The 25,417-nt window shown below is 37.5% G+C and overlaps 1 protein-coding gene across 4 annotated transcripts in view; it reads right to left on the bottom strand.

Moving 5' to 3' along the window:
• The window catches only part of gig (TSC complex subunit tuberin), a 943,661-nt gene that overhangs the window by 702,338 nt on the left and 215,906 nt on the right, over positions 1 to 25,417 (bottom strand). The gene's annotated exons all lie outside the window — the stretch shown is intronic.

The raw sequence follows: 25,417 nt of genomic DNA, 5'->3' as shown, positions 1-25,417 counted from the left end.
GTCAAGCAGTAGTAATAGTAGTATTTTGGAGTGATTTGACCCCATTTTAGCATCCAGAGCATGCATGGTGGATGTGAAGATGCTGCTGGTCATCCACATGCTGTGCTGTTGGCATCATCCTTAATAGGCAGATTTTTCACGTTCATAAAACACCTTGGCTTTTTAAAATTACCAATTACCAGTGGAAGTAATTTTTCTGATCCATCAGCATTGATCATGAGCAAAACAGTTGCACTATGCTTGCTAAGTTTTCCACCGTGACACATCTCTCCTTTAAAACACGTTTAACTTGGCAGAATGTTATAAAAGAGCCCAGTTTCATCAACACTGAAAATATTTTTCAGTTCGTATTCCTGAATAATAGTCTTTAGTTCGTGTTTCCACTGGCTTACAGTTTCCCCTGCTATACTATTAATTTCTCTGCACACTTGATTATACACAATATTGTGACAAGTCTTGAAACGATCAATTCATCCATTTGACGCAGTAAAACCATTAATCCCCAACCTCGCAGCAAATTCAAGGGTTTTGCTCGAAGTATAGTATCACTAACTGGAATACCCGATGCTCTCATAGAAACAAACCACTCCGCCACAAGTTTATCCAATTCATCGTATGTCGATGTTATACAATATATCTTCGTTTTTTTTTGACATAGCACCAGATTGCTTTGCATTGAGTTCAATGCTTGACCGACCTATTTTTTATTATCATGTTCAAAGTGGACATGGAAAGTCCAAGATCTTTTGCTAATTGCACACGTGTTCCAGCATGCCAATCTACACATAGCAGAATTGCCATCTTTTCTTCTACTGAAATACATTTCTGTCTTTTTTTTCCATGTTATTAAGATGGATCATCCACCACCGCAACTTGCAAGCAACTATCACACACACACTAAATTACGTAGCAGAAATTCTGCAATATACCATGTGCTTCTGAATTGCAACTACGAACACCAACACTGCAAGCTAGTGAAGCGATATTTCAAGAACTGTGGTTTATTCACTGATTGTATGATCCTTGTTCACGATTTCAATACAGCACTGTGAATGTGAAATCACATCACAACACGTTACAGGTGCCATGAGCTATTGACAGGTTAAAATTACTGATATGAAAACTTCACGATATCAATTCGTACTGTGATTGAAAAATCACAGTATCGCTCATCACTACATCACTGCTACAAGCGTGCAAGTCATCATGATGGCGGAAACGAAACTACAGCTGAAAGCAACGCCATCTGGGAACAGAAATCTATTCGAAAATCAGTGTTGCCACCTGCGAAAAAACCACAAATCACGGGAAATAACGTCCACATCAAGTTGTTAATGGTGGGAAAAATATATCATAAGAATAGGCCTTAAGACAGGACCAATGGAAAATGTCTTAAATGGCTGGAAAATGTAAATTCCAGGAACGTAAAAACGGGGTTTTACCGTGTGTGTGTGTGTGTGTGTGTGCGCGCGCGCGCGCTGTTGCATGCTAATTTAGGTTGGGTGTGCTGTCATGTGGCTTATGCAATCCAAGCAAAAAATTACATCAATTTGACTGTATGATTGCATTTTTATCGATGCATGAAAGTTTTAAGAGTGCATAGTGCATTAGCGCTCATCTTAATTGGTCCAATGCAATTAATTGTAAGATAACATAGAATATTTTAATTTATCAATTAATACCGTGACAGCACGCCATATTGCAAGCAATATGGCATGCTGTCACGGGAAATAACATCCACATAAAGTTGTTAATGGTGGGAAAACAATATATCATAAGAATAGGCCTTAAGACGGGACCAACGGAAAATGTCTTAAATGGCAGGAAAATGTAAATTCCAGGAACGTAAAAACGGGGTTTTACCGTGTGTGTGTGTGCGCGCGCGCGCGCGCTGTTGCATGCTAATTTAGGTTGGGTGTGCTGTCATGTGGCTTATGCAATCCAAGCAAAAAATTACATCAATTTGACTGTATGATTGCATTTTTATCGATGCATGAAAGTTTTAAGAGTGCATAGTGCATTAGCGCTCATCTTAATTGGTCCAATGCAATTAATTGTAAGATAACATAGAATATTTTAATTTATCAATTAATACCGTGACAGCACGCCATATTGCAAGCAATATGGCATGCTGTCACGGGAAATAACATCCACATAAAGTTGTTAATGGTGGGAAAACAATATATCATAAGAATAGGCCTTAAGACGGGACCAACGGAAAATGACTTAAATGGCAGGAAAATGTAAATTCCGGGAAAGTAACATGGGGTTTTACTGTGTGTGTGTGTATATTACTGTGTGTGTGTGTGTGTGTGTGTGTGTGCGCGCGCGCGCGTGCTCTTGCATGCTAATTTAGGTTGGGTGTGCTGTCTTATGCAAGCCATGCAAAAAATTACATCAATCGGACTGTATGATTGCATTTTTATCGATGCATGAAATTTTTAAGAGTGCATAGTGCATTAGCGCTCATCTTAATTGGCCCGATGCAATTAATTGTAAGATAATATAGAATATTTTAATTTATCAATTAATATAATTTTAAATATGGAAAGCAAAATGGTCAAATGTACAATAGCTATGCTTCATGGCTGTTTATGTAAGAAGCACAAAGGGTTTACCCTTCATGGTGAAATTAGATTATTATTATTATTATTATTGGCAAACACTAGAGTGAGACACAGATCATTTGAATTTTGATACACTTTTTAAATACAACCATATAATATGCACAGACATCAGAAAAAGTAATCACGAGGGAAATTATTATTTTTCCAGATTAAACCAAAGAAAGGCTGAAATAACTCATTTATTTATACACAAGTTCCAACCTCCTCCAACTATGAGCAATCATACAATCTGCAAAAGTTCTGGCAGAAGATGGAACATTTTGTAGATTGTCAACTGTTTCCCATTGTAAATATGTGCAAAAAGTTAGAAATTATTCACAGAAAATTACATATCTATATCAGTGTCCTAAACATGTTAATTCACACTTCACACACACAGAACAAATGAAACTCAGAAAACAAAAATAGCAACGCATGACAAATGAAAACGTTCAATTGTTTGACACAACCAATCACAGCCAATGATTTCTGGGTGCTACTACCTCAGCATTCACCCTGCCTCACCTTCTGGGTGGTTTAAACCCACTGAAATGCTAAGAATTTGACCAGGTGTGCGATCTATATGTCTGTTCAAAGGGCTCAAAAATGGCCATATTTGTGACTGCACACCTGGGATATTAATGCGAATGTGATACAATGTTCCCATGTCCAAAAGTGTCCTCTTCATGAAGCATCAGTATATTGGGTTTAAATTTAGGAATCATGCGAAGCAGGAAGGTGAGAGGAGTTATGAATATATAAAACACAGGCAAGAAAAGTAATGAGGATTGTGCAAAAAGCTATATCAAGGTATGAAAAGAAATTGACTATGCAGACCAATGGAAATCCAAAAGAATTTTATCATTATGCTGCAAGCAAGCAAAAGAAAGAATGCACAAGAATAACTTTATTGAATGTAGATGATACTCTAGTGTCAGAAGCTAATGAGATTGTTCAATTAATGAGTGCTCACTTTGCTAAGATATATCAACCAGGTGCATGTAACATGGTGCACAGTGCTATTGCTACATTGGATGAACAGTTAGTGGTGCATGAAAATAAGGTTGAAGAGCTGTTGCGTAACCTGAATAAGAATTTGTCTACAGGGACTGATGGCATATCATCATGTTTGTTAACATGTTCATTGCCAAACACGCGATATCGCGCAATGCGAGTTCTCACCAAACGGCCGATCACGCGTTATCGCGTGGACGTCGTTAACTAAATAAATAAAAAATATAAAAAAGTTGCCCACCACACGAAATTCCAATTTTCAGCTTGGCAATGAACGAGATCACGCGATGCGAGTTCTCACCAAACGGCCGATCACGCGTTATCACGTGGACGTCGCTAACTAAATAAAAAAATTTTAAAAATTTGGCCACCACACGAAATTCCAATTTTCAGCTTGGCAATGAAAGTGTTAAAGGAATGATCAGCCAAATTGGCTAGGCCTTTCATATGTTTGTATAACTCGAGTCTCATCTCAAGAATGATATCACAGGAATGGAAGCAAAAGTATGATAGTTCCATTGTACAAGGATGGTGCAAAAACTAATATCTAAATACCGACCTATCAGTATCTCTGGTGTTGCAGTGAAGGTGTTAGAGAAGTTGGTAAGAAATGGGTGGACAAACAAGCTATACTCTGCAAGGAACAGTATGGGTTCACTAAAGGAAGGTCATGTTTTAGCAATTTGCTCATATTTTATGACAATGTTATGGCAGAGTGGGATAAAGGGAATGGATATGCTATGCTAATGTTGGATTTTGCTAAGGTATTTGATAGGATACCACATGAAAGTTTGTTGCATAAACTGGAGAATATGGGATAAGAATATAAACTCTTGACTTGGATCAGTGGATGGTACACAGACAGATATCAAAAAATGGTATATGGTGGGTGTGAATCTGCACATTTAAGGTAAACAGTGGTATACTTCAAGGTTCAGTCCTCGGGCTGTTGTTACTCAATCTATACCTTAATGACATCAGGAAGGGTCTAACACAGGAGATGTACAAATATTTGCCAATGATGTGAACACAGGCAGAGCAATCAGGGATGCTACTGATATCCAGCACTTACAAAATGATTTGAACAGGTTGGAAATTTGGGCAAATAAAAATGGCTATCAGTTTAATGCTAGTAAGCGTAAAGTTATGCACTTTGGTGTGATGAGATTTTTAGCAGCATATATTAGCAGGGTTATAGTACTACTTTTTTCATTGCTGGTTATGCTATGACACTACTTTTTCATATCTGTCAGAAAGCCATCCAGTTATCCAAACTAGCAGTTTATACTCCAATCCCATACCCTACAACTAATAAACGTTTTCCATGCTAAATCCTGTCAAAAGGCTTATACGTTGGCAACACATGACTATTAAATTATTTAAGGAATTTACAACATATACTGGAATATTAATTAAAAGAAACTTTAATAAATACTTCCTATATTTCAGCAATGTCATATTGCCATCTTCATGGGAACATACAAATATGGCACATGCAAGTAGGCACTACAAAAAGCAAATGAGGCAAAAGACAAGAAACTACTGTTGTTACTAAACTCCTAATGGTGTCCCCTACAGGGCCATATTGGATTGTCTTGACCACTGGGCTGATGTTCTCATGAGGTAAGTCTCCCAAATTTGGGGCAGTCTCATGTACCCAAATTTGTTGAGGTTTTTTTAGTGCTGAGGCTGATTCTATAAATAATCTTTCATACTTAAACTTGCAGAAGTGCATTACTTTGGCTTTCTTCCAACGTATTCTGTGGCGGGTATCTAGAGCATGATCTGCAAGCCCAGATGGCTGTATTGGTGAAACCAGATGTAGTCTTTGTGTTCTGAAATCCTGATATTCGTTGTCCTGCCTGTTTGGCCAAAGTAGGACAGTTTACAGCTGCAAGGGACCTGGTATCACCAAGGTAGGTCTAGGGGAAGTGGTTGGTCTTTGGTAGAGCGGATAAGAGATGCCAACTTTTTATATGGTCTGTAACAAGAAGTCATTTTTTTTAAGGATTTTGGTTATTTTTTCAGAGGTGCTCTGGATGTAGGGAATGGTGATAGATTTAGTGTAATCTTTATTGTGAAGGGTGAGAAGGTTTGTGGTTTACTGGTTTTAATATTTTTTGGATTTTTTTAGGGATGTAGCCATTGGCTAAGAAAGTATTAAGGATGTGGTTTAGTTCAGTGGTTAGGGCATTGTCATCTGAATAGATTAATTTTGCCCTGTTATATAGTGTTTTAATAACCCCATATTGTTGTGAGGGGGGGGGGGAATTGCTGGTGAATGTATCTGCCTGTATGGGTGGGTTTTCTATAAACAGAGAAAACCAAGGATCCATCAGGCTGGCAAGTGATTAGAGTGTCTACGAAAGGGAGGCTGTTGTTGTCCTCTTTTTCCAAGGTAAATTGTTTTCCTCTTTTTCCAAGGTGAATTGTTCTTTTCCTCTTTTTCCAAGGTGGGCATTGATTCCCCCACATATAAATTAGCCAAACATTTAGCCAAAGCGCTCACACACTATACTGGCAACACACCATCACACATAAAAAACTCAACCCACTTCAAAGCCAGTATAGAAAACCCCTCACTCCAACACACTGACATAATGGTCAGTTTGATGTCTCCTCCCTATTCACAAATGTCCCACTCAAGGAAACCTTAAAGCTCATCCAAGCCAAATTTCCTCCTGATATCTCAGCCCTATTTCAGTTCACAATGAACTCAGGCTATTTTGTTTGGGAAGGAAAATTCTACAAACAGATAGAGGGGACAGCCATGGGTTCACCACTTTCCCCACCCTTGGAAAAACTTCTTTATGGAGACTTTTGAAGAGAAAGCCTTAAACTCTGCCCAACAAAAACCCACTATTTGGCTTCGTTAAGTGGATGATGTTTTGCTATTTGGCCACATGGCTCAGATACACTCCACTCCTTCTTAAGACCCCAGGGTCCTGTTCACCTTCTTTTCCTAGACACTCTAATCACTTACCAGCCTGATGGATCCTTGATTTTCTCTGTTTATAGAAAACCCACCCATACAGGCAAATACATTCACCAGCAATCCTCCCCTCATAACAATATGTTGTTATTAAAACACTATATAACAAGGCAAAATTAATCTGTTCAGATGACAATGCCCTAACCACTGAACTAAACCACATCCTTAATACTTTCTTAGCCAATGGCCACAACCCACAAAAAATATTAACACCAGTAAACCACACCTCTCCGCCCTTCACAATAAAGATTACACTAAAACTATCACCATTCCCTACATCTGGGGCACCTCTGAAAAAATATGACCTGACCTCTTGTTACAGACCATATAAAAAGTTGGCATCCCTTATCTGCACTACCAAAGACCAACAACTTCCCCCTAGACCTACCTGGGGTATACCAGGTCCCTTGCAGCTGTAAACTGTCCAAAGTCTACATCCAGTTTCACCAGTACAGCCACTCTGGGCATGCAGACCATGCTCTAGATACCTGCCACAGAATACGTTGGAAGAAAGTCAAAGTAATACGCAGCAAGTTTAAGTATGAATGATTATTCATAGAATCAGCCTCAGCTCTAAAAAACATTCCCAACCTCAACAAATTTAGGTGCATGAGAATGCCCCAAATTTGGGAGACTTACATCATGAGAACATCAGCCCAATGGCCAAGACAATCCAATATAGCCCACCAGGGGGTACCATTAGGACTTTAGGAACAACAGTAGTTTATCTTTTGCCTCATCTGCTTTCTGTAGTGCCTGCTTGCACGTGCCATATTTGTATGCTCCCATGAAGATGGCAATGTGACACTGCCGAAATATCGGAAGTATTTATTAAAGTTTCTTTTAATTAATATTCCAGTATATGTTGTAAATTCCTTAAATAATTTAATAGTCACCTGTCAAAAGCTTCAGTGAAGTGCAAAGGTACCAAGGTGAATCTATTCCCCTGGTCAGCCATCACATTATTGTAAAATGTGTGCAACTTACTTAGACTCAGGAATTAAGTTCATTGCTTGATTGAATACATTGTGGCCTAAGATGGTTGCCATTAGTGAAGCTTGATATCAGAATCACATGCTGTAATGGGAATCAAGGATATAGTATTTGTAGAGAGGACAGAAGATGCAGGAGAGAAGGGGTGGGGTGGGGGAATACTAATAATGACATCAGATCACTTGAGCCCAGTTAGGGTATAGTAGAAACACACAAAAGCAATAATGGTATTTTATTATGTTCCATATAGCAGTGAGTTTGATGCTATCTGGTGCGAAGTGGAAGCTTACAGGATTAAATATACAGTGGACGTTGCTACAGACCTGACAGTTCAGTTGCAGGAACAAAAAATGAAATGCCAAATTATTCTGATGAGTGCAAAATGATTGTTTAATTAAAGTCACCCATAATGATCAAACATTGATTGGGTAGAAGAGAAATCTTGTGATAACAATGAAGCAAAATTTTTGAATTCTTGCAAGACAACTTTCTCACTCAAGCACGTGAAAAAAAGGAATTCAAGGTCAAAGAGTGTTCATTGAATCACAGCATCAGAAGGAATCTCAGTTAAGAATATGACTATTTTACCACCAGTTGGTAACAGTGATCATGCTGTACTTTCCTGTGAAGTAACTAATTATAGAGATGTGTTCCAATTAGGACAGGTTACATGTTGATAAACAAACCTGAATATTATGCAAAACTCAGGAGAATACTATCTTTGATTTGATGGTATCAGTTACTGAATGGAAAGATATCAGCAAGGAAGAAGAATCTTTGCAAAAATGCTTAAATGGGCAGTCTCAGAATGTATACATAAATTTCGAAGAATAAACATGATGAGAGTCAAATGGACGAACAACCTTATTAAGCAAGAAACCCATTAAAAGAAAACGACGTGGAAAGAATATCATGAGAAACAAAGAGAAAAGTTATGAAATACATAAAGCACATGCTAGACAAGTAATGAGTATTAAGCAGAAAGCTAAATCAGAATACGAAAGGAAATTGGTTATGCAGGCTAAAGCCAGTAGAAAAGAATTTTATCGTAATATTGCAAGTAAAAGAAAGAATGAATGTAGAAGAATAACTTCATTAAATGTAAATTGTACTATTGTGTCAGAAGTTGATGAGATCGATCAATTAATGAGTGCTCATTTTGCTAAGATATATCAACCAAGTGTATGCAACTATGGATGGTGCTACCACCGCATTGGTTGAAGAGGTGGAGGTGCATGAGAATGAGGATGAAGGCCTGCTGCATAACCTAGATCCCATTCATTCATGTGCCGTCTCCTACCTAGGAGTTTGACTACCATGATGTGACTCATGGTTAACTATGGGCATAAGGACATGTGGTGAGGACCCTATCTCTTCCACATATTGTTGTAAGTATTCATGACTAACCGTGTGTGTTCACAGGGCCGGTTTGTCTGTTCTGAGGGACGAAAAACCCGAGTTTCCAGGTGAAAAAACCCTACCTCTGTACGAGACCGGCTAACTCACCTTTGGTCGAAAGAGACCAGATAACGGTTCCTCACGTCACTGACAGGAATCGAACCCAGGTCTTTCCAAACAAAGGACTTCATCTATATCGACTGAGCTATGGAGACTCATAACCTGGATAAGAATCAGCATATAGGAACAAATGGAATATCACCACATATGCTAAAGGCATGTTCAGCCAAATTGGCTAGGCCTTTGACATGTTTGTGTAACTTGAATCTCAGCTCAGGAGATACCACAGAAATGGAAAGAATACCAGATAGTTCCACTGTACAAGGATGGTGCAAAAACTGATGTATCTAACTACCAACCTATCAGTATCTCTGGTGTTATAGTGATGATATGAGAGGGTTTTGTAAGAATTCGAATACAGAAATGGGTGGATAAACAAGCTAACCCCTGCAAGCAGCAGCGTGGGTTAACTAAAGGAAGGTCATGTTTTAGCAAGCAAGCAGCAGCAGCATGGGTTTACTAAAGGAAGTTCGTGTTTTAGTAATTTGCTCTTATTTCATAACAATGTTACAGCCAAGTTGGATAAAGGGAATGGATACACTATTATAATGGATTTTTGGATTTTGCTAAGGCATTTGACAGGATACTACAAAAAAGACTGTTGCATAAACTGGAGAATATGGGACTGAAATATAAACTCTTGACTTGGATCAGTGGATGGTTGACAGACAGATACCAAAAGTGGTATACAGTTGTTGTTTCATATTAACAGTTATGCTACAAGAAACTGATCAGGTGAGAAATCTTGATGGAATGGTGCATAGGAATTTTAAGTTCAATGGTCACATACCAAAATTTGCAAATACAACTGAGGGAATAATTGCAATGTTGAAGTGAACCTTGGCATGTAAAGGATAAGGATGTTATTTTGTCCCTTTAGTTAAAGAGACAGTCAAAAAATAAAAAAGCATAGTGAAAGTTCCTAGCAAGTAAGTCTGCATAATCTGAGAGAATCTGGAGAAAAATGTAAGAAAGCAACGATACCAAAGTCATTGGAAAACTTAGATAAGACAATATAATATAAATATCACAAAGGTGGCAAAATATTCTGGAGGATAACAAAAAATTTGGAAATGGGGGAAAGAGTGCTGTAAAAGGAATCAAAGATGATAATAGTGACATGAAAACTTAAGCTAATGATATTCTAGATGTCTTTAGTAAGTACTTTGTAAAATTGTTAAATGAAAGAAGCAGTGATGCATTATGGTAGAAAACACTCAAAATGAATGGAATCAGGAATACAATACTTGAGGTGGAAAAAAAGTAGAAAAGGCAGTTGCAGTAGATGATATTCAATCAGCAATTCTCAAATATGAATGTATAAAAGTTTCACAGTGGTTACATCACAAAATTCAAAAAACCTACTGAGAGAAAGGAATTCCAGATGATTGGAGAAGAGTTTTCATAGTAATGATCTATATAAAGTGAAATAAAACTGAAAATAGAATTATAGAATTTCTCTTCTGAATGTTTCAAGTAAGATTCATGCAAGTATACTTGAGAATAAAGTTAAGAAAAATTGAGGAAGAGAAGCTTGGAGAAGAATAACATGAGTTGTGGAATCAGAATTTCAGTTTAAAACAAATAGTTCAGAAATCATGGGAATATAACACAGATCTGTATATCTGAAAAAGGTATATGACAAGATGTTATGAGAAAAAAAAAAAACTGCTCAAAATGACACAGTCCTCAAGGGCTCACTTTGGTGAGTACGGGCATGGCAAACCCGAGGTACCTGATACTGGACCATACCTTACTTCACGTAATATACATCTGTTATATTATCTGTAGACTGGTCCCTCCTCTTTTTCTTTCCTTCTTGCTCCTTCCCTCCCAATACCATTAGAGTATTCAAAGGCTAGGGGGTGAATCTTTCCTATTTGCTATTTCATCTAATGTGGAAAGGGCCTCTGCAACCCTACCACTTTCTTGTTGCAGTGACTTCATTCCAAAATGCTAATATGGTTGTGCTTATAATACATCTCATGTCGCATTGGCTGTCGCGCAGAATAATCAGAGCCGCATTCAGGGTTCGAGAAGTATATTACAGTCTCCAACAAAAGTCAGTGATATTGTGAATGAGTAACGCAGGAGACATAAGATTAATCTTAGAAGGGAATTTTACATAGGCACATGGAATGTTCAGGGTCTATAGATGGGTACTCTTGAGATTATCTGTAAAGAGATGGAGAGGTATAACATTGACATCCTGAGAATTACAGAGACCATATGGAATGGAAAAGGTCACTTCAAAAGAAAGGATGGTAAGCTAGTTGTTTACTCAGGTGGTGACTCAAAATATCATGGAGTAGTGTGATAATGAAGACACCGCAGGCAAGAAGCATTCTTGGTTATAATCCTATTAATGATAGGAGTACAATAGAGTTGATAAAGAAAATGTGGAGGAGCCCTCTCACGAGGAAAATTTTGATTTTGAACCTCCTCCACTTAGACATGAAGTTGAAAAAGCAGTTTTTTTTTTTTTTTTTTTTTTTTTTTTTAATGTTGGACCCATACACTGGAGATTGGTTGGTCAACCTATAGTGCATTAGTACCGTGTATGGGTAGTGGGTTGGGAAAGGAGGAATTTGTTTACATTTGATTTGAATGACTTTAAATTGTATTCCTTGGGAAACACAGCAGGTGAGAAACTGTTCCACAGTGCAGCAGTTGCAGGGATGAAGGAAGAGGAAAAGAAATTTGTTCTGTTTGTTTCTTTTTTTTTAAATGTTGGACCCATACACTGGAGATTGGTTGGTCAACCTATAGTGCATTAGTACCGTGTATGGGTAGTGGGTTGGGAAAGGAGGAATTTGTTTACATTTGATTTGAATGACTTTAAATTGTATTCCTTGGGAAACACAGCAGGTGAGAAACTGTTCCACAGTGCAGCAGTTGCAGGGATGAAGGAAGAGGAAAAGAAATTTGTTCTGTTTGTTTCAAGGTGTACTGTAAAGGGATGTTGTGCAGCAGTTGCACGTGTTCCAATGAGTTTAGTACTGAGCGGAGGAATTATTAATGTTATTTCAGATGAGCATTTCCCATGGAAATATTTGTAGAATATACATACTGCAGAAACCATATGTCTGTGTGAAAGTGGGGGGAGAGAGTTGCTAAGGGATGGATCATTGATAAGTCTAATTGCTCTCTTCTGTATTGAGTCGAGCATTTTAAGAGAGCTTTTGGGGGCCCCCACCCCATATGTGACGAGCAGTATTCAATAGTTGGGCGGATTTGTGACTTGTATAATGTTAATAGCTGTTCAGGGGTGAACTAACGTCTTGAGCGAAAGAGAAATCCTAGTTTTTTTTTGAGGCTGAGGATGCAATGTTTGAGATGTTTGTGCCAGGAGAGGTTTGATGTGAGGGCAATTCCAAGGAGCGAGATCTCTAACTGTCTGGAAATTTGGGTACTGTCAAAAAGGATACTGGGGAAAAATGGTTCTTTTTTATGGGAAATATTACAAAACTGGGTTTTATTGGAGTAGAAATTTATGAGGTTATCCGAACCCCGTTGTAGGATGGCTTTGAGATCGGAGTTGAGGGTGGTGGTAGTTGATGTTCTGTAGGGTAAGGCTTATCAAATGCAAGTGAAGAGTGTAGTGTGCTGTCATTTGCAAAACTGTGTATTGGGTTGTAGGTCAATTGCAGTAGGTCATTGATATATAACAGGAAGAGGGTTGGTGAGAGGACAGAACCTTGTGGGACCCCAGCATTAATTGGGTGGTGAGAGGATAGGGAGCCGCCCATCACACACAGGGTGTGTCCAGACAGAAAACTTGCGATCCACCTACAGAAGTCCTGGGTCAGGCCGAATGATGGTAGTTTGCCTAGTAGGCCTTTGTGCCAGACCCAGTCAAAGGCTTTGGAGATATCTAGTGCAACCACTTGAGATTCGCCAAACCTCTTCTTTGCATTTGTCCAGAGATGGGTGAAGTATGTGAGTAGATCTCCTGTTGATCAGCAGTGGCGGAATCCATACTGGCGGTCATTCATTTGGTGAGTGTCTTCAAGATAGTGAAAGAGTTTGTAATTGATGACTTTTTTCCATTACCTTTGACAGGACTGAGGTGAGCGAGATAGGGCAGTAATTGGATGGCAGTGACTTGTCCTTCTTGGGAATGGGCTGAATATAGGCCAATTTCCAGTTTGTGGGATAGATTTGGTTGGAGTAGGAGAGTGTTGGATCGTACATCCTGGCTTTGAATCTGCCATCTTGTTGGAACGTTATTCTTATTTAAATTATCTGTTTTTATTTGTTAGATGCTGAATGATACTGATCTGAATATAGAGAAATTTATATTATCCTGCGTCATCCTATATTCAGACTAGTCTATATAATATAGAGGAATCAATCATCAATTAACTTTTTCAATCTCACTTTATACAGGCCGAGGTTAATATTATCATTTAAGGCTTCCGCAAGGTCCGATATTTTTTATGAGTGGTGCAATGAAAAGAATCAGGCAAACACCAAATTGAAATCAATTTGGTGTTTGCCTGATTAAAATGGTTCGCACAGTTCAACGTTACAGAGTCTTACAGTAAATACTCTTATAGTAGAACTCTCTAATTCTCTCTTAGTCAACAAACACTTAATTCAATTATGAGGCAGTTATCACTTCAAGGGGAAAACACTTTAAAGCTCCATACTTCGGTTAATTTTAGTAGAATGTCACAGTTAATGTTAAGATATATCAGGCAGAGCTAACTCTTATTTCTTCATGCTGAAATATAAAAAAATGGACTGCTCTTACCGGGTTACATCCTTTGCACATCGGATTCACTATAGGCACACTTAAAACTAAAGTTAACTATCACTTTGAAGTAACACTATTCAAAGGGAATCTTCACTATATAACTGAAATATTAAACATAGAGCTTCACAAGTCTTGACGCACTCGTTTTAGGTAATCTACTTATTCCTTGTTTTCTTCTATGCATTAAATTCAGCCTTGCACTATTCTTCCTCAAAACAATTGGGATTCATCGTAATTTTAGAATTCCGTATAAATATTCCTAATTGCCTATGAATTTCCCGGTTCCTTCCTAATCTATTTACAGTATATCCAAATCCCTTTGCTGCCACCCCTTTATTTTACTCCTTGCTGTCCTGAATGCTTAGAGAAGCATTCAGGACAGCAAGGAGTAAATAGGATAGGTAAATAGCAAGGAGACATAGGATAGGGGTCTGTTTTCCTTCGTTTTCCAATTAAGTACGTTCATTCTTCCCGCCAAAAGTTCATTCTTCCCGTTCTAGCTACTTCAGCTTATATCAACTTCTTCTCCCTTCAAATACTGTAGCTCACGCTCCACGCATGCACTATCTAAAATTAACTCCATTTCCTTGACAGCAGCCAATCAAATCCAATCAAAAGAATTACATAAAATTACCTTCTCTTTCAGAAATACAAATAATGAAATAAGCCATAGTTCGTATAAATCACATTCAATCATAATAAACACAAATTCTATAACATACATGCACAGCTTCTTATAATATTATTATATAATAAAGTAAATTAAAAGAATATTTTTATACAGAGCCTTTTTATTACTATTACATTACTTAAGATTATATTATTAAATAATAATAAACAAAATTCAAGGCAATTATATGAATAACACACTATAAGCAAGTGAAAACAATAAACAATATTTACAAGTCTTGCCTTTGACATGGAGAATTATGTTGGATTCTGAAAGAAATATTAACAATTTTCATTTCTCTTCATTTAGAATCCGACAAGAGTATATATAGATGACATAGGATAGGGGTCAGTTCTGGAGCATAAACTTTCAGAACAATTGGGGGAATGCCATCAGGGCTAGGAGACATTTTTGTGTCTAATTTGGACAATGTTTCTGATCTCATCCTGGCAAAAGGATATAGGGGCACTGTATGTTGGGTGTCTGGAATGGTTAGGGGACATTTACCGTCTTCAGTTATGCATTTGAAGCAAAGTATGATGCCAGAAGAGGTTGTGGGTGATGATGCAGTAGAGCCATCTGGGTGTGATAAGGGTGGGAATAGTGTTGGACAGAAGTTACAGCCAAATGCTTTGGCAAGAGACCAAAAGGCTCGGCTGCAGCTTGGACAGGCTGCTAGTTTCCTGCTTTTTGTTCTTTCGAACTCTGTTTTGGAAGCGTTGATTGTTTTTTTTGCATCTATTACGAGCTTCGGTGTAAGCCTTGAAGGAGGATGGGGTTCTTGATTTCAGCTAGTTGTGGTTGTCTGGTGTTTCATCTCTACAGCCTTGGCACATCTTTTGGAGAACCAGGGTTTCATTGGGGAATGGCAGTTCAGAGTGCTGTGTGGAATGTATGTATTCATGCTGGTGAGGATTACTTTGGTAATAAGCTCAGTGCATATGTTTGGGTTGGAAGGCCGGAAGCAGTAGTCCAACCATGGGAATGCGGCATAGAAGTTATGGAGGCTGTCCCACTTGGCACTGTTATAGTGCCAAACTACACTTGCATGGGAGTGTCTGTGTAAACGTTGTTGCATGGGGGAGGAGATGAGCACTAGGTTGTGGTAAGAATTGCAAAGGGGGCTCACTACTTTCACTGTGTATTTGGAGGGGTCATTGGTGAGGAAGAGATCTAGGATGTTTGGGGAATGGTTTGGGTTATCTGGTATTCTGGTTGGCATATGGACAAGTTGTGTAAGGTCGTTGGTAATGGCAAATGTTTCAGCATCTCTGCCTGCAAGATCTGTACAACTGGAGGAGGTAAGCCAAGAAGTGTTGTGACAATAAAATCTCCTAGGAGGATGATTTTGCTGTTGGGAAAGTGGGATTGGACAAAGTTGATTTTTGGGAGAGGAAATTAAAGAGCTCAGGGTGGTTGGTTGTGTTGGGGGAGCGATAGAGACAGCAGATGAATTGGACTGAGTGGGGAAGGGATATTTTCAACCAAAGGAGGTCAAAGTTGGTTGATTCTAGGTTGGGTGCCTTTCGTCCCTTGGGATGAAAGTTGTCGAAGAGCGTGTAGTTTGGAAGGTTGAGATAAGTGGTGCTGGGGGCAGTGAGATTTATATTTCTCCTAGGAAGAGTAAGTAGGGTTTGGTAGACTGTAGGTGGTAGTGGACACTATTCAGGTTGGAGTTTAGGGTTTTGTGAGTCGTTTGTTGAACTGCATGGGTCTTGCACATTTCCTATGCAGTGCCTGCATGCTGGTCTCCATGGTGGCTGCTAGTGGCATCGCTTGGTTTTTTCACCAGTTTATCTTGTCTGTAGTCGATGGTCCAACTGTTGTCACCATTTTGATGTTTTTCTTCGAGTTGTCTTCGAAGCTGGCGTCTTTGTTCCCTTTATGCAAATGATAGGTCTGATTATACGCATATGCGTGATTGGGGACAGCTGTCTTTGAACTTGTTGTTGATCGCTGCTATTATTTCTGATGTGCTCGATGGCATGTCGCAAGTCACTTTTACTAGGCGTGGAACGTTCGTACTGTCCTTTTTATTTATAGGCCCAAAACAATGGCAATGGAGGATATTCTTAGGATCGATGTTGCATTCTTCAGCCAGTTTGTTGATGTCCTCTTGTAATGATTTTCTGTTTTCCATTGGGAAATTCAAAATGATAGCATTGAGTTTTTTGTTTTTAGCCTCCATCAAGTTGTTTACTGTTGATGCGATCAGATCACGGAGTGGAGCTAGCATTTCACTGGTTTTCAATTTGTTCTAGCTTGGCTTCGACTGCACGTATTTTGGAGGTAAAAGTTTCATTTAAAGCACTGATGGCTTTCGACACGTTTACTTCTGAACATAGGTAAACGTGTCGAAAGCCATCAGTGCAGGAAGCATGCAGCCAGAAATTAGGATAGGAGGTAGATGGATCAGTAATCTGAGGTATGCTGATGATACAGTACTCCTTTGTAATGACAAGGAAGAACTAAGACGAATTCTTGACAATGTTAACAAGATCAATAATAACAGAGGACTTCAACTCAAGCCTAGGAAGACAAAGATTATGGTTCTCAAAGGAAATACAAACAGGGAGGCTCTTGAGAAACAAAATGTACCTTATTGGAGAAAGAATTGAGGCAGTCAGAAAGTTGGAGTACCTGGGATCCATTATTAATGTGAAGAATTCCTGTTCAGAATTCCTAGTCATTTCTAACCATCAGAAGAAGGTTAGGAATGGCTAAAACAACAATCGGAGACTTGTCTAAAATCTGGAAGAATGGATCTATATCCATGGGAACAAAGTTGAGGATTTTGGATGCAGTTGTTTTTCCCAGTGACTTATAGATGTGAGACTTGGAACCTAAAGAAGTCAGATAAGAAAAGGATATCTGCTTTTGAGATGAGGTGTTACAGAAGGCTGTTGAGGATATCATATACTGAAAGGTGTACAAATGAATGGGTGTTAGAAAAGATCAGTAGAACTTTAAGGCTTCTTAAGGATATTGACGGAAGAAAGGGGAGGGGGTAGACCATCAATGAGATGGATGAACGGTGTGTGTGGAGTGACTGATCTTCAGAGAGTTGAAGCCTTCAGAAAAGCAAACAACAGAACTACATGGCGAGACCTGGTGTGGAACATCACTGAACATCTGAGTGACCATACAGCATCTGTGGATGCCCAGTGAACATATAGATATATAGAACAAAATGACACAGTTATATGGTGTTCATACTGGGCAATACATGATCTAAATTTGAGAACTGAAAGATGTACAGGAAGACGGTTTGATGTTAAATAAGGTGTGAGACAAGGGTACACATTATTTCCACTGTTATTCATCATCTATATGAATCACACTATGAAGTGATATTAAAATTGATACTGAAATTGGAGAATAACTGCTGTAATAAATTTGAATGAAAATCAGTAATAAAAAGACAAAGATATGAAAATGGGTAAAATATTAAAAGCATCGCCTGCATCTTGAATAGAGAAGCTAAAGAAAAAGTGAAAAAATTCTGGTATTTAGGCAAAAATTTTACTGCAGGTGTCAAATTAAATATGGAAACAGACATCAGAATTAGCAAAAATGGAATGGAATGCAATAATGGATAATCAAGTTTAATTGATTCTTTAATGGAACATAGAGAAAATCAATTCTTCTGTACCATTTTCCCTTAATCTTGTATCTAGCTTCAATTCATGAATGTAATCACAGCAGTCCAATTCCAGTCAGAGAGAGAGAGTACTACTACAATTTCTGGATACAAAAGTAGAAATTCACGTATCAAATACAAAACTGAATGCAAATTCAACAACCAGTCTTCCCTTTATGGATATCTTAATAATCTGTGCTTCTAGAGGAAGTACTGAATATTTTGAATATTCTGTTTATAGAAACCTTCCTTTACTTGCAAATACATCCATCCATCTTCACACAATCATTCATTAGAGCAGCGCTTCCCAAACTGTGGGCCGTAGGTTTTGTTGAGGGGGCCGTGAAAGAATGAAAACAAATTTAAAATGTTTTAAGACTAAGTAGATTTTTTTTTATTTTAAAAGAAATGTATTTAACGTTTATTATTTATTATTTCTTTTTTGCTATTTTTTATATTTTAATGGAAAAATTCACACATTGGTGTTGGTTCACAAACTTTGCTTCCTGCATATTTCGGCACTTAATGAATATTAGTAAATATTGCTTATTCATATATTTCATTTCAAAGCAGTGGTTAATTGTATTTACTTCGAATGCTCTCCAGGGAAGCTCCAAATCTTCCTGTCCCTTTCATCACGCATACGTAATCAGGGACTGTTGATATTGGCTTTATATACATATCAAAACTCGTTTTATATTATCACTGTCATCCGAGCTAGTTTTCTGTTACCAATAAAAGTTTCGCATATACTTCACACATGAAAAAAAAGTTTAAACAAGTTCATGTGGGAAGATAGTAACTCGCTTGCAGTGGTAAACAACATGCTTGCAGTGCTAAATAACACGCCCTCCCTAAAGTCACTATACCGCAGAGGCAATAAAAACAAGTACTTTTATTATGTCAGTGAATAAGGTATGAGGAGTCTGTGTAATATATTTCTCAACAAATAGTGCAATTAGAGACAACTGGGATAAAAACATACTAATTAATGAATCACATGTCCCCTCATACAGAAACTATGCTGTATAGACTGAAACAAAGCCATATGTTGCATGGGCAAACACAGTATCTAACTAAAAACTATTGTTATTAATTAGATGTGTGCGAGTTCGATTTCCCAAGCAGCAATAAAATTCAACCGAACGCGTTAAAATTCGTAAAAGTGTTAAAACTAAGTAATATATATATATAATGAATGTTATGGCAGTTTCACATATGGAATAAGGTTGAAGTGAGTTAGCATTTCGACTCAATTGTCAGCTATGCTTTTATCTTGCGGTTGCGCGATCTTTTGTTAATACCGCACCAATCATATGCTCGTTTAAATAACCTGCCTTTGCTGTCTGTTTCATGTTAGGCTTAATTACCATAAAGGGAGCAAAGTCACAAAAAAGAAAAATATTCCTGGTCCCGGGAATCCCTTATTCAGGTAATATTCACTAATTTCATGTTATCAGTCTGTGGTGTGCCAGTATCGGTAAGCGGTGCTATTATTTGATCTATTCTATGTTAAAAAATTTAACCCTGAGATGGATAAGTGGCTGATAAAAAATAAAAATAAATCCCGCCAACAATCAGAAGCAGAAACAGACTCAAAAAAAAAAAAAAAAAAATGGACAGTATTTCATATTTTACCACAACAGCCCGCATCGTCTTCAGAACCAAACAGTAAGAGGCAAAAAATGTAATATATGCATTTGATTTTTGCAATATTCGCTGTGTATGTTTTGTATTGAATATAAATACAATGAATATTATAATAATATATCTCTCTATTACGATTTTTTTTCGAGGGGGGGGGGGGGCGTGAAATATTTTAATTTTTGCAAAGGGGGCCCTGACATCCAGAAGTTTGGGAAGCACTGCATTAGAGAACGTAGATGTCATTAAAAGTATTGTACATAGAACTAATCCAATCAGCTCTACTAATTCCCTTCTGTTAGTAGCGTAAATAAAAATTATTCTGGTGACTAATGGTTATAAAGAAACTGCCATCCAGAATATTACTGACAGGACAGTTATTATCACTCAGCCAGAATGTTCAGAGGATGTCTTCTTTTCTACAACCTACCCAGAACAAATTACCACCTCTCTCTCCCCCAGGTGTCTATCAAACATCCTGTTTGCATCAAATTTGTTACTTTGAACAGACTGACTTCTGCTAAGATTAGATTCCAAGAATATCAAGATTGCATTACATTTTTACAATCTGAGAAATTTAGCCTTGCTTTCCATGCCACTGATATAAGACACAGTTCTTTGGAACCCAAACCAAGATATTCTTCGTTCCCAGAAATTAAAATTTGATCACCTGTTCCATGAAACATGTGAAACCGTATGTTATTGTCCAAACATGACTGTATGCAATTTTAAAAGTTCTGGAAAATTATTGCCATTAACTCTTCCTCCACGATTTTTTTTTTTTTTAAATCCATTAGGTTATTTAATTCTGAGTTACAGACCAAACCATTCAATTTGTTCCTTTGAATTCTAATAGTGCTTTCTGATTTCAACTCAGCTATAACAAAGACACAAAGCTAGTAACCACAAGGATAGTAAGGCTAGTAAGTCATATAGCATATACATGTGCTATATGACTGATCTGGTGATTCCTGTGTGGAATGTAGTTAAACTGATCTCTTTTCTCTTTGATGACATTCATGTATCCATATGACATTGGATGAAATATATTGGAGTTTCAGTAAATTCTATATATAACTTTTCTACACTCTAGAGTTAACTGTCTAAGTGAATAACAAAATGAGAGTATTGAAACCATTTATAACTTTAAATTTAAGAGTTGGGTTTGAAATAAATTACTTCAAAGATTGGAGACCATATGTATGAGTTCTGAGACACACTAGGGGGGGGGGGGTGAACAGATGGAACAATAACAGTCATTAAAAATGATATGGGGTGTTTAAGAATCAAAGCTATATAACTGAGAGAAGACCTCCACATAGCCTTTAAAGGAATGCAGAGAACCGACCAGGGCTTCTGACCTAATGTCTAATCCTCACCTTCTCGTGGTACACCCTATTAGGTATCTATATGGATACTGAAAGAATGAGGATGGGCTGGCAATTTGGGATTTAGCCGACCAAACTGAATTCTTATTGATTTAAACCAAAATATCAAATGATGGTACAATATGACAAAATTTCAGGCCGGCTGGGGCGTGGCCCATTTAAGCAAGGCCCACATTGTTTTCACCAAGGAACCTGGGCAAACAGCAAAAAGTCAGCTATTGAAACAAATCCTAAAACCCACCCCAACTCAACATCCCCAGAGTTAAAGATCAGTACTATCAACATAAGAAGCCTGAATGGCAAAGAAATGGAGCTAGCTAAGGAATTGGATAAGTACCAGATCGATACAATAGAGAAGACTGAAACAAAAAAAAACAAAATCCGGTGAGATCTTTCTGAGCAATAAATATAAAATGTTACATTCTGGCAATGACAAGGAGAAAAGAAAACAGGAGTGGTCATAGTATTCAACACTAAATACAAGGCTAATCTTGAATGGCAGGCTGTCTCAAGTAAAGTGATGTGGACAAATATAAGAATGGAAAACTGGACAACGAGACTTATTTATGCCTATGGTCCCACAAAAGGTTCTACTAAGTTAGAAGTGGAGGACTTTTTTGAGGCTTTAGAGAAAGCAACTGGAAAAGAACACAATGAAAAAGGAAAAGTTGGTCCTTGTTGGGGATCTAAATAGCAAAGTAGGAAATGATTGCCAGACATACAAAAATATATTGGAAAATTTTCAAGAAAAGAGCAAAGCTAATAATAATGGCAAATACTTGTTGGATTTCTGCTAAGACATGGGCTGGTTATTACTAACACAATGTTCCAAAATAAAAATATATGCACAAATTCATATGAAGAGAAGAGGCAAGGAATAACAAAAGTCTCATTGACTATGTTATTGTTGATAGATATGTTTTCTCCCTGGTGCAGGGCAACAGGGTGTACACATGATTTGAAATTGGAAGTGATCACCAATTAGTCTTGAGCAGAATAAAATTGAATTTCATATTGAAAAGAATAACATGTAAGAAAGTTTTAAAGAGAATAAAAGTTGAGCAGCTCTCAGATGTGAACTGTAGACTAAAATACACAAACATGATTCAAGAAAAATGAAAGAGTTTAAGAACAGGAACCCAACCTTGGAGAAAACACTGATTGATTCAGCCAGAGAGGCATGTGGTGAGGTTGTCTGCAAGAGTAGAAAAATCAGAACTCCATGGTGGACACAGGAAGTTAAAGAGGCAGTGAAGGAAAAGAAGAAAGCATATCAAAAGTTCCTGGCAAATAAGTCAGCTTGTGCTCTTAGAGAATACAGAGACAAATGTAAGCAAGCTAAACACTGGGTAAAACTGGCTAAACAAAAGTCATGGGAGGACTTTAGCAAGAACATAGAAAATATATCAAGAAGGTAGCAAAACATTCTGGAGTTTGTTGAAGAAGCTTAGAAATGGAGGAAAGAGTGCTGTAAAAGGAATTAGAGATGATAAAGGTGACATGAAAAAGGGAGAAAAAGTTATCCTTGAAGTATGGAGTAATTACTTAGAAAAATTGCTAAATTAAACAAGCAGTGAGAGCACAGTGTTAAAAAACACTCAACAGGCATACAGTCAGGAATACATATCCATACTTGAAGTAGAAAAAGCTATCAAAGGTGCTTGAAATGTGGAAAGGCAGCAGGAGTAGATGATATTCGACCAGAATTGCTGAAGTATGGTGGTATAAAAGTCTTACAGTGGCTGCACTGCATAGTTCAGAAAGCCTGGACAGAGGGACGAATTCCCGATGATTGGAGTAGAGCTCTCATAGTACGCATATATGAAAATGGAAATAAAACTGAATGTGAGAATTACAGAGGCATTTCATTGCTGAGTGTTTCTGGTAATATATATGCAAGTGTACTTGAGAAACGGTTGAGAAGAATTGTGGAAGAAAAGCTTGGTGAAGAACAAGCTGGATTCAGGCTAAATAGAGGCTGTCAGGATCAGATCTTCATTTTACGACAAATATTTGAGAAAGCATGGGAATATAACAAAGATCTGTATTTAAGTTTTGTTGATCTGGAAAAGGCATATAACAAGGTGCCAAGCGAGAAACTATTCAAAACGCCACAGTTATATAGTGTCAGTGGGGCATTATATCAAGAAATACTTAGTCTTTATTGCAGTTGTATGAATATCCACTCTGTTATTCATTATCTATATGGAGCACATTATGAAGAAAAGTGGTATTCTACCTGATATCAAAGTTGGAGATGTTAATGTCAGCTATATTATTACTTTGCTTTATGTAGATGATGTTATACTTCTAAATAAATCCGCTACTAGTCTGCAAGATTCCCTGACTAAAGTGAATGTTGTAATAAATATAATATGAAGGTCAGCATTAAAAAGACAAAGACAATGAAAATAGACAGAAACATTGAAAACATCAACTGCATTGTGAATGGAGAATCTATAGAACAAGTAAAACATTTCAGCTACTTAGGCATGGTTTTTAGTGAAGATGGTAAATTAAATATGGAAATAGACAACAGAATCAACAAAGCTGGTATGGTAGGAAGTCAACTCAATAAATTAATATGGAATAAGAGAGAAATTAGTCAAAACACTACAATCAGCTGTATACAAGACAGTGATTAAACCAATTTTAACTTATGGATCTGAGAGCTGGGTCAGAAGTAAAACACTTGACCAAAGACTAGAGATCACAGATATATTAGAGTCCTGAGAAAGATTAGTGGCATTAACATATGGCATCAATGGCAATATCATATTAAAAATTAGGATATTAGGAAAGAACTTGACATTGTCAGCATCCAGGAATGCATTAGCAGAGCTAATCTCAGGTGGTGGTGGTCACTTAAACAGAATTGGAGAGGAAAGATTAGCAATACATGTATTCTCTGCCAGGTTGGCAGGAAAAAGACCCAGCGGAAGAATGAGATATAGGTGGATTGACATGGTAAAAAGTGCCTCAGAAGATAAAAATGTAAGATTTGACAATGTTGAAGCCTTGACAGGTAATAGATTGATTTGGAAAAATTGTAGATAGGAAGTTAGTAATGATGTAAATTTTTCATGTAGTACTATCATATCCTATACACCCCCTTGAGGGCATACACCAGGAATTTGATTATGATGGTAAAAATTATATTAGAAAGGATAATGACAATGTTAGCATTCAGTAATAGTAATTTGTGAGCAGGACTACTCTTGGAGGGGTCGAGGGGTGGGGGGAGAGAGAGATAGGTTAGGTTAGCAAAACAAGATATTTTTATTGGGATGGCAGAAAAAGACCCCAACTAAGACCAAGATCTATGTGGACCGACAGTAATTTAAGGCTCTTCTTACTGTATCAGTAAGAAGAGCCTTAGAAGAACCAAAATATAATTTATGAAAATATTACAATATGACAATAATGGAGGAAAATGGTCAATATGAAGTTCGTAATGATATAAACTTTTCATGTAGTAATATCATAATATCCTGTACATTCTGAGGGTATATATCAGGAATTTAATTATGATTAAACCTGTATTTAATTATTTCAATGTGCTGTTTTCATTCCATAAAATCAGAACAAGCTTCAACCAGCATCTAAGCCTAAAACACAACCTTTCTTCTCTACTTCCAGCTACTGGAGCAATGATTCCAGCAATGAGGTATATTTGCACCAAGAAAGACCACCATTAAAAGTTAATGATGTTTTCATTTGCCAGCTTGGTTGGCAAAGTGATTAGCCAACCAAGCCGGCAAAAGCTCCCCAACTCACAGGCTGCAGGTTTGAATCCCACCATGGGCATGGATGTTTGTGATTGTCTTTAGGTGGGAGATGGATTTCATCATCTGATGCCCTATTTATTGGAGGCCTGAAGTGGTTTGAAAAAGTTCCATGTTTGCTATCTAGAGCAGAATTTCTTGACTATGAAAAAAAACAAATTAAAAATACAAAAGATATATATACAAAAACTAACAAAAATAGACAAAAAAAATCCTAGCCCATTCGTGGTAGAAAATATACTACAGGTTTGCAAAATTTTAAGTCAGCCTGGTTGGTCAAGTCTCCAACCAACAGGCTGTGGCTTTATATCCCTGTGTGTGCATGGTTGTTTGTGACTGTCTTTAGGTGGAAGATGAATTTCATTGCCTAGTGTGAGACCACCACCAGACTTATTGCAGACCTGGAGT

Source organism: Typopeltis vanoorti, chromosome 3 (assembly GCF_054136105.1).
Source record: "Typopeltis vanoorti isolate ZY-2024b chromosome 3, IOZ_Tvanoo_1.0, whole genome shotgun sequence".
Classification (NCBI taxonomy): Eukaryota; Metazoa; Arthropoda; class Arachnida; order Uropygi; family Thelyphonidae; genus Typopeltis; species Typopeltis vanoorti.
Note: the sequence above shows the minus strand (reverse complement) of the source record. Positions and strands in the feature narration are given on the sequence as shown.